The 14,439-nt window shown below is 33.2% G+C and overlaps 1 pseudogene; it reads left to right on the plus strand.

Moving 5' to 3' along the window:
- Positions 1-14,439, plus strand: part of LOC106468335 — a 58,936-nt pseudogene that overhangs the window by 22,516 nt on the left and 21,981 nt on the right.

Genomic DNA, 14,439 nt, shown 5'->3' on the forward strand with positions numbered 1-14,439 from the left:
TATTCAAACAGCATTACATGCCGAATGTGTGTCTCGTCGTGTGCCATCACTTTACATTATATGGTAATTCAGTTTGTAACGATAATTCTGTTAGCTCTATAACTATGAGGTGGAATTCAGCTTATTTCCAAAAAAAGAAAAACAATTGTTTTAGTAAAACATTTTAATAAAAAATCAATTTCTCTTATAATTAGAAATACCTTACACTATATTTAGATATTTTTGTGTTATAAGCTTTGTATAATGTTAAATGTCAGAGCCATTTCTTGCTATCTTATAACCGAAACTTTGAAACGTCTTAAAATTGCAGACGCCCTCTGACGGTATTTACAGGAATTACCTTTTCTTGTTTCAATTAAGTAAATTTAAGCTGTTGAACTATCCTTGTATATTATAATCATAGTCATCTAATATTGTAATAAAACATGACAAATTAAAATTTAAGATTAACAAATTTCTTTTTTATTTGTTTATGCACGCGCCAGTTTATTTCTCAGTATTATTAAATGGTTTAGAGAAAGAAAAATTAAGAGTTAGAAAAAAAATAGAGTTTGTTTTAGTGTTTAAATAAAGCAGAAGCAAGTTGAATTATAATAAGTTTCCGAAAACTGAAGAAATGGAAAATAAATTAAGGTGTTCTTGAGAAAAAGATAAAGGATGAAAAGTAGAGTTTTGGTGTGTTTTTTCTTATGTGTTTAAGTAACGTAAAGTTTAAATACAGTTATATAACCAGCAGAGCGACTACTTATAAACATTGCGTTTTTGCCGAATGATATGCGTATCTGGAAGTTAATTTCGTAAGATTATCGTTTTCTATATTAGAGATTTTTATTTATAATCATACTTATTAATGCTATTTATAATCATAATTCCTTTTCTTACAGTATCACCCTTATGCTACTTTCCTGTTGAAGTTCAAGGAACTTATCTGATACAAACTCAAGCTTCAGCAGCTTATGGTGGAAGTATTGTTACATATTCCGAATTAACTATCGAAGTTGACGCAATTCCTCCGTGGGGGCGCTGCCATAGGAAAAGAGGAAACAACGTCATTGTAAAAGACAGGTAACTAATGAAACTCATTTATAAACTTAAAATGCGATGTGTGACGATAACATGCCTAGTGACGTATTTTAAACTTGCATGAAATACGCACTGAAAAATATTTAGTTAAAATTGGTAATTTTTCTGTAATCAATTTAAACAAGACGCGTGTTTCAACAGTTTTGATCTTCTGATATTAACTTTCAAAGTATTCTCAAGCGTAGCAAACATTATATTGGAAAATACAAGTGATTTACTCCAATATTATATTAATATTTATCCATCAATAACAAAGTACAACCACATTTTGGAATCTTAAATAAAGAATGGACATACTAATTCGAAATAGTTATTGTTTTATATTTGAAAACTCCAGTTATATACAGCCTTGATTTGGTTCAATTGTAAATTGTTATTGTTTTATATTTAAAACTCCAATTATATACAGCCTTGATTTGGTTCAATTGTAAATAGTTCTTGTTTTATATTTAAAACTCCAATTATATACAGCCTTTATTTGGTTCAATTGTAAATAGTTCTTGTTTTATATTTAAAACTCCAATTATATACAGCCTTGATTTGGTTCAATTGTAAATAGTTCTTGTTTTATATTTAAAACTCCAGTTATATATAGCCATGATTTGGTTCATTTGTAAATTGTTATTGTTTTGTATTTAAAACTCCAGTTATGTACAGCCTTGATTTGGTTCAATTGTAAATTGTTACTGTTTTATATTTAAAACTCCAGTTATATACAGCCTTGATTTGGTTCAATTCAGTAAATTGTTACAGACCAGGTATTTTAATGCACTCGAAAATACGTGTTGTTATAGTGCTAATGTGTGTTTTTAAAGTACTGGTATGTGGTTTTTATAATGCCTGTATGGGTTTTTATAGTACCGTTTTTACGTGTTTTTATACTACTGTTTTTGTGTCTTTTTATAGTACCGTTTTACGTGTTTTTATAGTACTGTTTTTACATGTCTTTATAGTACTGTTTTATGTGTATATATAGTACCGTTTTTTTGTGTTTTATAATACTGTTTTATAGTACTGCTTTTTGTGTTTTTATAATGCTGTTTTTCTGTGTTTTTATTGTACTGTTTTTTATAGAACTGTTTTTGTGAGTTTTTATAATACTGTTTTATGTGTTTTTATAGTACTGTTTTTTGTGGGTTTTTATTGTATTTTTTATGTTTTTATAGTACTGGTGCTGAAGACTGCTTAAGATGTTTTCATTTAACTCTGAAAACGCCGAATGTCATCCAGATCCACACAGAAGGTAAGTCATGAATTATTCAATGAAATAAGATCTGGCTTCAAGCCGTTCGTTTCAAGAAGAAGTCACTCTCCACTGTAAGTCAGAAAACTCCATTCATTCAAATAACATTAGGCTTAAATCTGTTCGTTCCAAGAAAAAGTCACTCACCACTGTAAATCACGAAATTTAATCCATAAAATAAGATCAGGTTTAAATCTGTTCATATAAAGGAAAAGTCATTCTCCATTGTAAGTCACGAAACTTCATATAATCAAATAATATCAGGCTTATTCTAAAAGTCATTCTCCATTGTAAGTCACGAAACTTCATCTAATCAAATAATATCAGGCTTATTCTAAAAGTCATTCTCCATTGTAAGTCACGAAACTTCATCTAATCAAATAATATCAGACTTATTCTAAGAAAAGTCACTCGCCAGTATAAATCCTGAAATTCCATCCAATCAAAAAAAACGAGGTTTACATCTGTTCATTCTAAAAAACAGTCACTTATGACTTTATAGTTTTGTGAATATAAGATATAATTTCGTAAACTGCACACATAATATCAAGTTTAAGCTTGTGTTGTACATACAACAAAAGCTACCACTTATATAAGACTCACAGAATACTTATAACTGTCCTGTGTTTGTTCTTGTAAAGTGAAATATGACTCTTAGCATGTTTTAAAACTTTGCTGCACAATGGAAGTACACAAAACACATCGCTACTTAAAGTCTCCTTCATTTTTTCCCCAGTCCAAAACTATGAATACCAGCTTTTGACGAATGTGAACTTTTTCTTTGTGAATGTAATAAATTAAAATGATAATCGCCATCTCTACCGCTTTTTTTAGTTTTTAACAATTTGTTATTAACGTTCAGTTACTAGTAACGTTTGGAAGGCCACCAAGTAATGATATAATAGATCCATATGTTTTAGCCTTGATCAGTGATTTTAAATAATAAACTTTACTTGTGTTGAGCTGGTTAGTTTTAATCATAAATGTCTCAAATTTCAAAGCATTCGAAAGTTATATTGCGCACACACATATATACACCACTGAAACATGGACTTACCCAGTACGTACCTATTAAGGAAGTGAATGTTATCGCCGGCTAATTGGAGTTAGAATATTCGCATAAAAAATAAATACAAAAAAAAACCTGTAAACCCTGGCGTGGTGCTTTCGACGGGTGGACCTGCCTTAACTCCTGATGAAATCTGGCCCATCTCTCGAAGGTGCTAGAATGTTATCTGGATTTTTTTAACTGGATGTACTAACCTACGTGTTTTTTGTTTTCTTTCGAGCTAGGGTCACTGTTCAATGTTTGAACTATTAAGTTGACTATGATGTATAACTAAATAAATGAAGCAAACATGAATGTGAATGTCAATTCAACATATTTTGTACATGTTGTTTATATATATATATATATATTGTCATCGAATTGTCTTAGAAGTATGACACTCGTTTTGTTACTTTCCAACTAACGTAAACAGGTCTTGGACGATGCTACACCAATGAAGAAGCAGCTCGTGCCACGTGTCCAGACGACAAAGCAGTGTTTGAGCGGCGGTTCAAAGAAATCATTTTGTACAGTAAGCATATTCACACCTAAGCTATGTCTAGACAGATCTAAGAAATCAGTTCTGTATCCTCAGATGTGCAGCGTAGACTAATTCAAGTTAAATATGGCATTCACGCAAGGATTATCTATCGCTTATAGCATAATATACAGTTTGCTTGGATTTCCTGTTCAGTGTAAAGATACTGCTACCAACTCCCAAAAAGAATTAAACGTTTTAATCCCACGTCAGAAGTAGAGATTGTTTTGTGCTTAACATTCCGTGAAAGTTAATTGATATTCAAGCCTAGAGTGTTGAGGTGACGACATTTATATGTCAGAGAAACTATATAAACCTGAAAAAGTTTCATTCCTTCAAAAAATGATCGTCACGAGCTCGCAATAAAGCTATCTGTGCTCTGCCCACCACGGGTATCGAAACCCGGTTTCTAGCGTTCTAAGTCCGCAGACGTACCGCTGTGCCTCTGGGGAGGGGGGCTATTCGTTTCGTGTTAAGAAAAGTATATTTTAGAAAAAGAGCTTCGCAACATTTATTTTTATACCATTCATTACCAGTGGGGACTAAAAGCATCAAATATATATATATTGTGTGTAGTGAGTGATCTTATGATGTTTTTGCTTGTTGCAGTACTTAGTAGAAAGAACGAAAGATACAAAAAATTTAAATAATTTTCCATGTCAAGTCCGTAAAGAACATCATCAGTATTTAGTGGTTTTATGTTAATAAGTAATATTGATGGTAATTTTCGTTTAATTATTTTATGTCACTCGCGTTATTAGGGATGGCACCCTGTAAACAACGAAGTCATGGATCGGCAAGAAATTTAATGCATATATAGTTTAGATAAAAACATGTTTTAAAAGTCAATGGTGTTATAGCATTAATCAGTTCTTTTTTATGTTTTTGGTTAAATATATGTAAAAAATTGAATGTAAAAATGTACTTAACCCTCTGTATCTCTCAAGGGATAGATGTCGCTTTTCTTGTTTTGTGACATACTTGTTAGTGTTAAACAAATATGGTATAACATATAAAAACTAAACCTCAATCTGATACAATCTATAAGGGGGAAGCCTATAGACAAGAAATGGCCTGTATAATATTTCTTAGAAATTAATTGGTTTCATATTAGCAACACGTTATTCACCTGACGTCATTCTGACGTTACTGTCTAAATCATTGTCGGATTTATATGCACTGGAGGGTACAAATGTGTAATAACAGGTTAACTCAGGTACTCTTAACAGCACGTAAATTGTATTATGAGAATCAACATAATCACGTATCTATTTATTTTTAGCTCTAATACTTGGTTTCATATATATTTATCACTTCTGTTGAAAATTTAACTATAGACTGCGCAGTTAAAAGTGTAAGTTACGTTTTTAAGGAAGTAACTATACGAAAGGATAAGGAAATTAGTTTGTTAGGTTTAGTTTCGCAGGTTAGTTTTTCTTTCCCCATTTCAAATGAATATCATAAGCTTTGGAAGAAAATGAGTGTGGGATTGGGAGGGAGGTTAAAGATGGAAACGAATCAAGCTTGCCAGAAGTGTACCTGTTTTTCGTTAATGGAAACAAGAGAGGTTAGGGGAAATACCCCCCCCCCCAGAATTTTTTTACCATGATAGTGACAATTTCAGGCTGTTTTTATACAGTATGGACGAAGATATGATAGAAATCAATGAAAAACAAGCACAAATTAGAATCCAAATAATAAGGAGTTTAGTGACCAACTTACGATATCTTTTTACTTTGAAGTAAAAACTCAATTCAATTTCGGGAAGCTGTAAAGTTTGTAAACGTGTTTCATATTACAGTGATACCAACAACACAAAGATAACTGTTTGCGACGAGTCAGGTTACTAAGATTACTCTCTTTAAAAAAAAAAAGCTGATGAACAGAAATGTCCATTTCTCTAAGGACAATGTTCTATGAAATTTATATTTATCATTGAGATTTTACAATAAGACGTCATATTTTTAGTGCATTTTGAATTAGAAGTGTGCCAGATTTTTTTTTTCTTGTTTACTCGTTAGGTCGTCATTATGGTAATTTCCCCGATATTTGTATAAAAAAGATGAAAGTCGAAATGCGTAAAATAAGACAGAATCAACGGACATCACGATCTGCCTAAGTATTAGTATCACATATGAGACATTTCATAGTTTACTGGTATTTATGATTGGGTGCCAACACTAGGCACGTGACACGTGAATGACTCATCGGTGTCTTTGTTACACTTGTGTGAATTAACTATAGAATTCAGTACGATCGCCCACAGGTCAAGGATAATACTCGTCGAGACGTCTTTTTTTTTTTTGTCTGTTTTAACCAGAATGTCCTCGTGAAATATGTCCATATTCATCGGTCGGAGATGATTGAAAACTAGCTTCGAAGTATTTCACCTGAAAAGGCCTAGTTTGTTTCAAAAATTTCGCACAAAGCTACAGAAGGGCTATCTGCACATAACTGTCCCTAATTTTGAACTGATAGGCAGTTATTCAACAGCACCCTCCACCAACCCTTGGCCTAGTATAATCGAATAGTAGGATTTGACTGTCAAGCTTTTAACGCACCCATGCTCCCAAAGTGTGGAATGCGATTTCATGGCAATTCATAGGGCGCGAACCCTGAACTCTCGGATTCACAGTTTGGTACACTAACCACTAGGATACACTCGGGCCCAGGGTTGGTGAAGTAGTGCTAGACGTTGTTTATAAATGAAATACAAAGTAATTAGTTTAAATTTCCCAAAGGAAACGTTTAGGTAATTCCGTCAATTAGATCCCAAGATTTTATTTTTGGATTTTCCTTAATGTTACTACAACAGCATAAAATAAATGCTTTGAGATTTGGAATAGTCAGAATCTTAAAAATTTTTCACCTCCAATGACCAACGACATCTAGTGACTTACCTCAACAGCTGTAAGTCAGTTAACCCCTTTATCCTGTTCAAGTTGTTTGCTTTAGCGATGAAGATGGGGTGGGGGGCATATTATTCAAGCATATCGAGTAACGATCTTATTAAAAGAGTTGCGTATTTTAGTGTGTACGTCTTTACTTTCGTTCTCTCAAGTATTGTTAGTTACGTATTTAAGACAATGTGTTTAACCGTAAATGTAATGTTTACATCATTCTCAAATTTCATCAGGACTCGTACTTGTTTAAAGACACCTTCATAATGTCAGAAAAACACGTAGGTTCAAGAAGTCTTATTATAAAATGATAAAACTCTTAACTATCTATCAGGATCACAGTTATAGAAAAACAACACTCTTAGTGTCACGTTTATAGATAAATAACACTCTCAAAACCACAGGGTTATAGAAAAAAACAACTCTCCAAGAAAAGTGGCACTGTTTATTTATAACCGTGGTTCTGAGAGTGTTGTTCATCTATAAACATGGCAATAAACAGTCCCCCACCCACCCCCTGACACTTTTATAAACAACTCTCCCAGTGCCAGATTTATTTTCAGATATACAATAATAAACAAAAATTGATGGTTATGAGGGGAATACCTTTTCTTCATAGTGGTACAAAAGTCCAGCTATTTTAAAAGTGCTCTAGAGGGGAAAATAGAGCTGTGAAAGGGATACTTAAATCACACTACAGAGAACTCTAAAATAAGCATAAGTATTTTATACTATGTTTATTCATTTAAAGAAATTTAAAACTAGTAACCGTAGGAAATAACTGATAAATGCCACTTTATTATTTATGTTTAAAAATATTTACACGTGATTATCCACAAAATATTTCGTTTCTCTAGTAAAAATAATAAATACATATTACCGATTTTATTCCTTTATTTCGTTAACTTTTTCAACTTAGTTGCACAATTTTTTTGGGGAAAAAACTAGCTTAAAAGGAATCAGATTGACTGTTTTCCTCGTAAAAGCCCCCTAGTGGCACAGTGGCATGTGTGCAGACTTACAACGCTAGAAATCGGGTTTCGATACCCGTGGTAGGCAGAGCACAAACCTTTGTGTAAGTTTGTGCTTAGCTTCATACAACCAAACAAATAAACAAACCTCGTAAACCTTTTCTTCTGTTATAAAAGTTATAAAATTGAAAAAGATTCACTGAAAAACTCACAACTCTAATGATTTAACATGTCGAACATTTTTCCATTTGAAATATTTTTACCGATCTTGTTTTGAAATTATAGCACATTTAAAAATGGATAAAGTAGGTAATACAAAATAATTTCAACTTGTACTTTAGCTAAAGAACTTGTGCTGCCATCTCTCAGTTTAGAACTCGGCGTGGCCAACTGGTTAGCGTGCTCGGATTGTGAATCCAAAAAACGATCGTGGATAAGCTGTAAGAGGTTCACCTCACGTTATTCTATCAGGAACAAAAAGTAGCCCAATAGTTGATAGTGCCTACTGTTGACTAGCTATTCTCTCTTTAGTCTATCAGTTTAAATGAGAGATAGCTGTATTTAGTTAGCTCTTGTGTAGCTTTGTGCGAAAATTATGAAACAAATAAACAATCTCTCATTTTCTGCTAATATTAAATATCTATTTTCGTTTTTTGTAAGTTTTGAATAAAATATGAGGAACACCAAATATTCAAAATTTGTTGAGATATTTAGTATTTTCTTGTTTTAGTATCTGTGCCTTAGTCGAGTGGTTTTAAATATGCAATTACTTTAGCTGAGCTACAAAAAAAATATCATGCATGAGACTGATTTGACGTCACGATCTAACCAAAGCTTTAGTGTAAGGCGTTTGATATTATATCTACTTCAAGTTTGTTAGATTTTAGCCGCGGCATAGTGGCTCATAGAATGGCTCTGAGTTGTTGTTTTTTCAAGTACAAACTTTGAGCTCATAACTCCGTCATCTCTTGACCAATTAGAGATATAATTACAGTTTTGGACTCAGGAGGTCACACTTTTTTGATTGATGTATTTAACCACGCCCAAGGTCTCATAAATTAATTTATTCTAATCTTCCCTAAGAGAATTTCAATTTAAGGGTAGGTTGGTAAAGATCCTGATGAGTAATAAAATCGAATTGGGTATACGCTCGTCCCACGCTTGGTATTACTGTTGCACAAAAATGTAGCTAATAAAGAGGAAAAAAAAAGATCTCATAGATTAATTTAATCTAATCCTGCCTAAATGAATTTCATGTGCCGCGGCTATTGAGTATTCCCTCTTGTTTCAATAACAGATCGATCAATTAGCTGTGTCATCAAACAATTTAATAATTTTTTAACATTAGTTTGCGGCTTCTTTAAATGCCGGTTCTGGTGTATAGTGCAAATATCTTAAGTAGTTTTGTAGGGATAAGAATTCCTGATTTTGCGGTTTTAAAAAAAATTGGAAAAGTTCAGTTAAAAATTAAACTGTATTCAAGTCGCCACGTTTGACGCTTTTTAAAGATGAATTAGTTTTGATATTTTCTTAAAGGTTGCGTGTCTGCTTTCTCTAATTCATTATTGGTATATTTCTCAAGCAACATACAGTATAACTGACTGTCCTAAACAATATTTAACATATTTCTTCTCCAGAACTGTAGTTAGTAAGCTTATTTCTTAGATAATTAACTTGATTCTTTGTACACAATTTAATTACTTTAGGAAAACAAGATCCAGATATGATGTCGACGATAGAAAACGTTTTTTTGCCCTATCAACGGTAGATACCGTTTCACCTATTCGGCCAACAATAAAGAGTTCCAGTGTAAGCAGCCTTTTCCAGAGCTTAGCAACTGTCCCCATGGCAACGGTCTAGGAGTTCGATTTCGGGGATGTAACTTTCCAGACATGGGTAAGTACAAAATAAAAGCTAAATGAAACTGTACAAAGAAAACCTATAGTACAGGTGTATGGCGTCTGAACATTGTATATTTTGAGTCAAGGAATGATGAAAAAACATAATAATAATACTGATAATAATTTCTACATTTTGTTCTTAACGTAGCATTTCTTTGTTTATTTTAGCAAATTTTATTTAAACGTAGAAGAAGGAAATATACAGATTCTATATTTTAGTTTATCTTTCGTTCATATCATTTTTACACTGAGGTTTTTAATCTTCTCTGCAGAGGTCCGGTTTCAGTGCTTAGGAGACTGGGAGAGTCCAAATGAGGATCGCTATCTTGCTCTGATGGACCTTCGAGCAGAGCCAGAAGCTAGACCAAAATACCGTTGTGGGGTAAGACTCAGCTCTTTGTCAATTATGGAATGTTAGATCTGTTTAGTAATATCTTGTTCGTCGATTTTTTCCAGTTGATTCTTCAACTTCTAAACTCGCGAGTCTTTAGTCGGTTGTTAGCAATACTCGCCAGTCTGTAGTCTGTTCTTATCAATACTTCCCTGTCTATAATCAGTTGTTAGCATTACTCGCAGGTCTACAGTCGGTTATTAACAATAATCACCAGTCTATAGTCGGTTGTTAGCAGCAATCACCAGTCTGTAATCGATTGTTAACAATACTCGCCAGTCTGTAGTCGGTTGTTAACAATACTCGCCAGTCTGTAGTCGATTGTTAGCAATACTCGCCATTCTGTAGTTGGTTGTTAGCAATACTCGTCAGTCTGTAGTCGGTTGTTAGCAATACTCGCCATTCTGTAGTTGGTTGATAGCAATACTCACCAGTCTGTAATCGGTTGTTAACAATACTTACCAGTCTGTAGTTGGTTGTTAGCAATACTCACCAGTCTGTAATCGGTTGTTAACAATACTCACCAGTCTGTAGTCGGTTGTTTTCAACACTCGACAGTCTGTAGTCGGTTATTAGCAACACTCGCCAGTCTATAGTCGATTATTGCAATATCCGCCAGTCTGTAGTCGGTTGTTAGCAATACGTCCTTATAATCTAAAATAAGTAACCAAAAATTAACTTCAATCTTAAATTAACCATTAGTAACGTGTTAGTTACCGAAACGGTGCAAAAAGAGTGTAAATAAAGGTGTTTCATGGTATTCTGATTATTCAGTTAAAAATAGGGTCAATATGCAGTATTCATCCTGTTACTTCCCAAAGTTTCTTATCATAACTTATTAACTGATTATATTCTTACTGAATTGCATAACTTACTAACTGATTAAATTTTTATTGAATTGCACAACTTATTCACTGATTATATATTTATTGAATTGAATACAATATCTTGTCAATATTCAGATTACAGAGAAGGGCCACACAAGTTGTTATAAAGTAGAACACTGGTCAGTTTACAAAACTGATCATCTTACAGTGAAGATAGTATTAATTACTATAAAGTAGAATATTTGTCAGTTTACAAAACTGATCATCTTACAGTGAAGATAATATTAATTACTATAAAGTAGAACACTGGTCAGTTTACAAAACTGATCATCTTACAGTGAAGATAATATTAATTACTATAAAGTAGAACACTGGTCAGTTTACAAAAATGATCATCTTGCAGTGAAGATAATATCTGTTTAGAACTTCAGTTCACCTTTCAGTTTGACGAGAATGTTATCATGTTAGTAAACACTATATACAAACTCCTTCATTTTCAATACTTCTGTTGACCTTTTACTCGCATAATTAAACACACAACACAAATATTACACTACTGAATCGCCTACGTAAAATCAGAGAACACATGACAGAAACATTGTAGGTGGATTTCTATACGATTGCCAATTATCATTATAATAAGTCTTTTAAATACATGTGATCAACACCCGACTATTAGTTTTATCTGTTAAGACTTTGCAAACATTCTGTCATATTAACTGTCAGGTAGTTACATTATATATATATAATAAACACGATGTCGTTATACGTTTGTTCAATAATAATATTGAATATATAAAATGTTAAAATAAAAATATAAACGTTCTAGTTATTCAAAGGTCACTCTATGTTAAACATGCAAGTATGTTACGTCGTATCATCTGAGAACGCCCTCTATCCATGACTCATTAACTGTTTGTTTTTTGGATATTTACACAAACTATTCAAAGTTATCTACATTAGCTATCCCTAGCTTTTAAAGCGCAGACTAGATATAAGGCAACTAGTCAACAGCATCTACCGCCAGCCCTTAACATATTCTAATCGAATTCGGGAATATGACCGTCATACTTATAACACACTCACAGCTTCAAAGTACGAAACGTAGTTTTTGTTTTCGCTACCGGGATGCATATCATGAATTCTAGTCCACGCTCAGCCCAATTTATTAACTGTTTGAGGAATGTAACGATCCGATTCGAAATTCAATATATTTGCATTCAGTTTCAAGCTTATCACAGCTTTTGAACACTACATCTTTATCACATGGCCTACCTCAGATTTTGAATACTACATATTTATCACATAGTTTATCTCAGATTTTGAACATTACATATTTATCACACATCATATCATAGATTTTGAACACTACATATTTATCACATATCATATCGTAGATTTTGAACACTACATATTTATCACATAGCTTATCACAGCTTTTGAACACTACATCTTTATCACATGGCCTATCTCAGATTTTGAATACTACATATTTATCACATAGTTTATCTCAGATTTTGAACACTACATATTTATCACACATCATATCATAGATTTTGAACACTACATATTTATCACATATCATATCATAGATTTTGAACACTACATATTTATCACATAGCTTATCACGGCTTTTTAACACTACATATTTATCTCAGATTTTGAACGCTACATATTTATCCCATAGCTTATCATAGATTTTGCGCATCCTTAATGTGCGTTTTTTTCTTTGAAGCTGTATAAGAAGAACTCAAAGACTGGTCAGATTTTTGTTTCCTTATCAGCGGATTCGACTTGCATTACACAACTAAGTAGTTCAAAGGAGGGATACGAGTCCTTAGTCCTTAGTCCAGGTAAGTCTGATCCTTTTCCAAAACTAATATGAAGTGGAACTTGGATGACGCTTTATAGTGTCTTAATGAACCACCTTCACTTTTAAGAATAAGTTAAACTTTAAAACAATTATAACTTTAGAAAGAACAACAATAGAGCTATGTGATAAAGCATAAATTATGTGCACATCTCACAGTTCTGTAATTCTCAGCGTGAAGAAAATGTTGCGATAGGGAGCAAGTGCTGTGAACAAACGTTGACGTTAGGGAGCAAGTGTTGCGAACAAGATGCTGTATTATGGAGCAAGTGCTGTAGTGAGAGTAGTTGCGTCTATTCGGTTACTCGATCGACCAGCGAAGAAATTCTACAAGTTTATTTGTGAGCTGGGCATACTATTAGCCACAGAATATCTATTCAAACGTTGTTTGTGAGCTTAAGCTTACAATTTGTATCAAAATGAACGTAGCCTGTAGTAGAAAGCATTATTGAAGAAATAAATTAATTCGTTAACGTTACGGAGACTAAACATGGCATATTTTTTATCAAATAATCCAAAAGAACCCGCCGAACGATAGAATACGTCACAACAATGGCAAGGTTATCAGAAATATGAGACTCGTGCTCTACGTAGAAACACTATTTCTTCCTATGTGTCTTGTAATAACAAAGTTCAATATGCTCTTTAGCATTAATTCTTGTTTTCATTTGACTTGTTTTTGTCTTTATCTACAGCAGAACAGACAAAATTTTGTCTGGAACATGTAATTTTGTGTTAATTAACATTTCTCACGATTTCAGTTGCCGAACAGAACCTACCAGACCGCGTTGAGCGATCCTACTGTAAGTTTCCAGAGTGGAGTCAGGGACAGTGGGAGAACCTTAATGTGGATGGTAAGAGATTCGTCTTCAGAGACGCCGTTAAATTTCAGACAATTACTGCAAACTGTATTGAAAGAGGAAAGGACACGCCTCATGACCGGTTCATTGTATACACAGTCACACAGTGGTAAGTTTATCGCGTAATGTTTATGTATATACATTCCTCTCAAGTAACGAGAAAATTAAATTGAAGTATTCACATCCGTATATACTGGCCAACTCAATAGCTGTGACTGTGAAATAGGTTGAAAAAGAACAGTTTAAAACAAAAACTGAGTGATACTGATATACCAAAGTATAACGGTGCCAAGTTTGTCGCTCAGCACACATAACCCTTGTTTCGCTGTCTGATTTTCCATTGTGAACCTTTGACAATAACTGTTTAATCAGTATGTATTCGAATATCTGAAAATGATTGTTGAATAAGTATGTATTCGAATATCTGAAAATGATTGTTGAATAAATATGTATTCGAATATCTGAAAATGATTGTTGATGCATTTTGTATTATTAATTTGTAATACAAAGCTGTTCGGTGGATTTTATCGATGTATTTTAAAAGTTTGTACTTCCACTTTCCTATGCTAGTGGTGAGGTCTCCTATAATTGTGTCTGGCTTCGAAGACGTAGCCACAACATTCTGGAGTTACAGTTCGGAACCATGCCAAGCCATCAGTTGTCACCAGACTTGTGTAGCGAGCACCAATTTCAAACCGGACAGTGGATCACCCAAGGAAGTAAGGTCATATGTTAGCAGTTAACAAGGATTATTAACATTCCAAGAACTCTTTACTTAATTAACCATGTTTTCTTCTTATGTTCTAG

The sequence above is a fragment of the Limulus polyphemus genome, unplaced genomic scaffold, assembly GCF_000517525.1.
Source record: "Limulus polyphemus unplaced genomic scaffold, Limulus_polyphemus-2.1.2 Scaffold2969, whole genome shotgun sequence".
NCBI classification, from domain to species: Eukaryota; Metazoa; Arthropoda; class Merostomata; order Xiphosura; family Limulidae; genus Limulus; species Limulus polyphemus.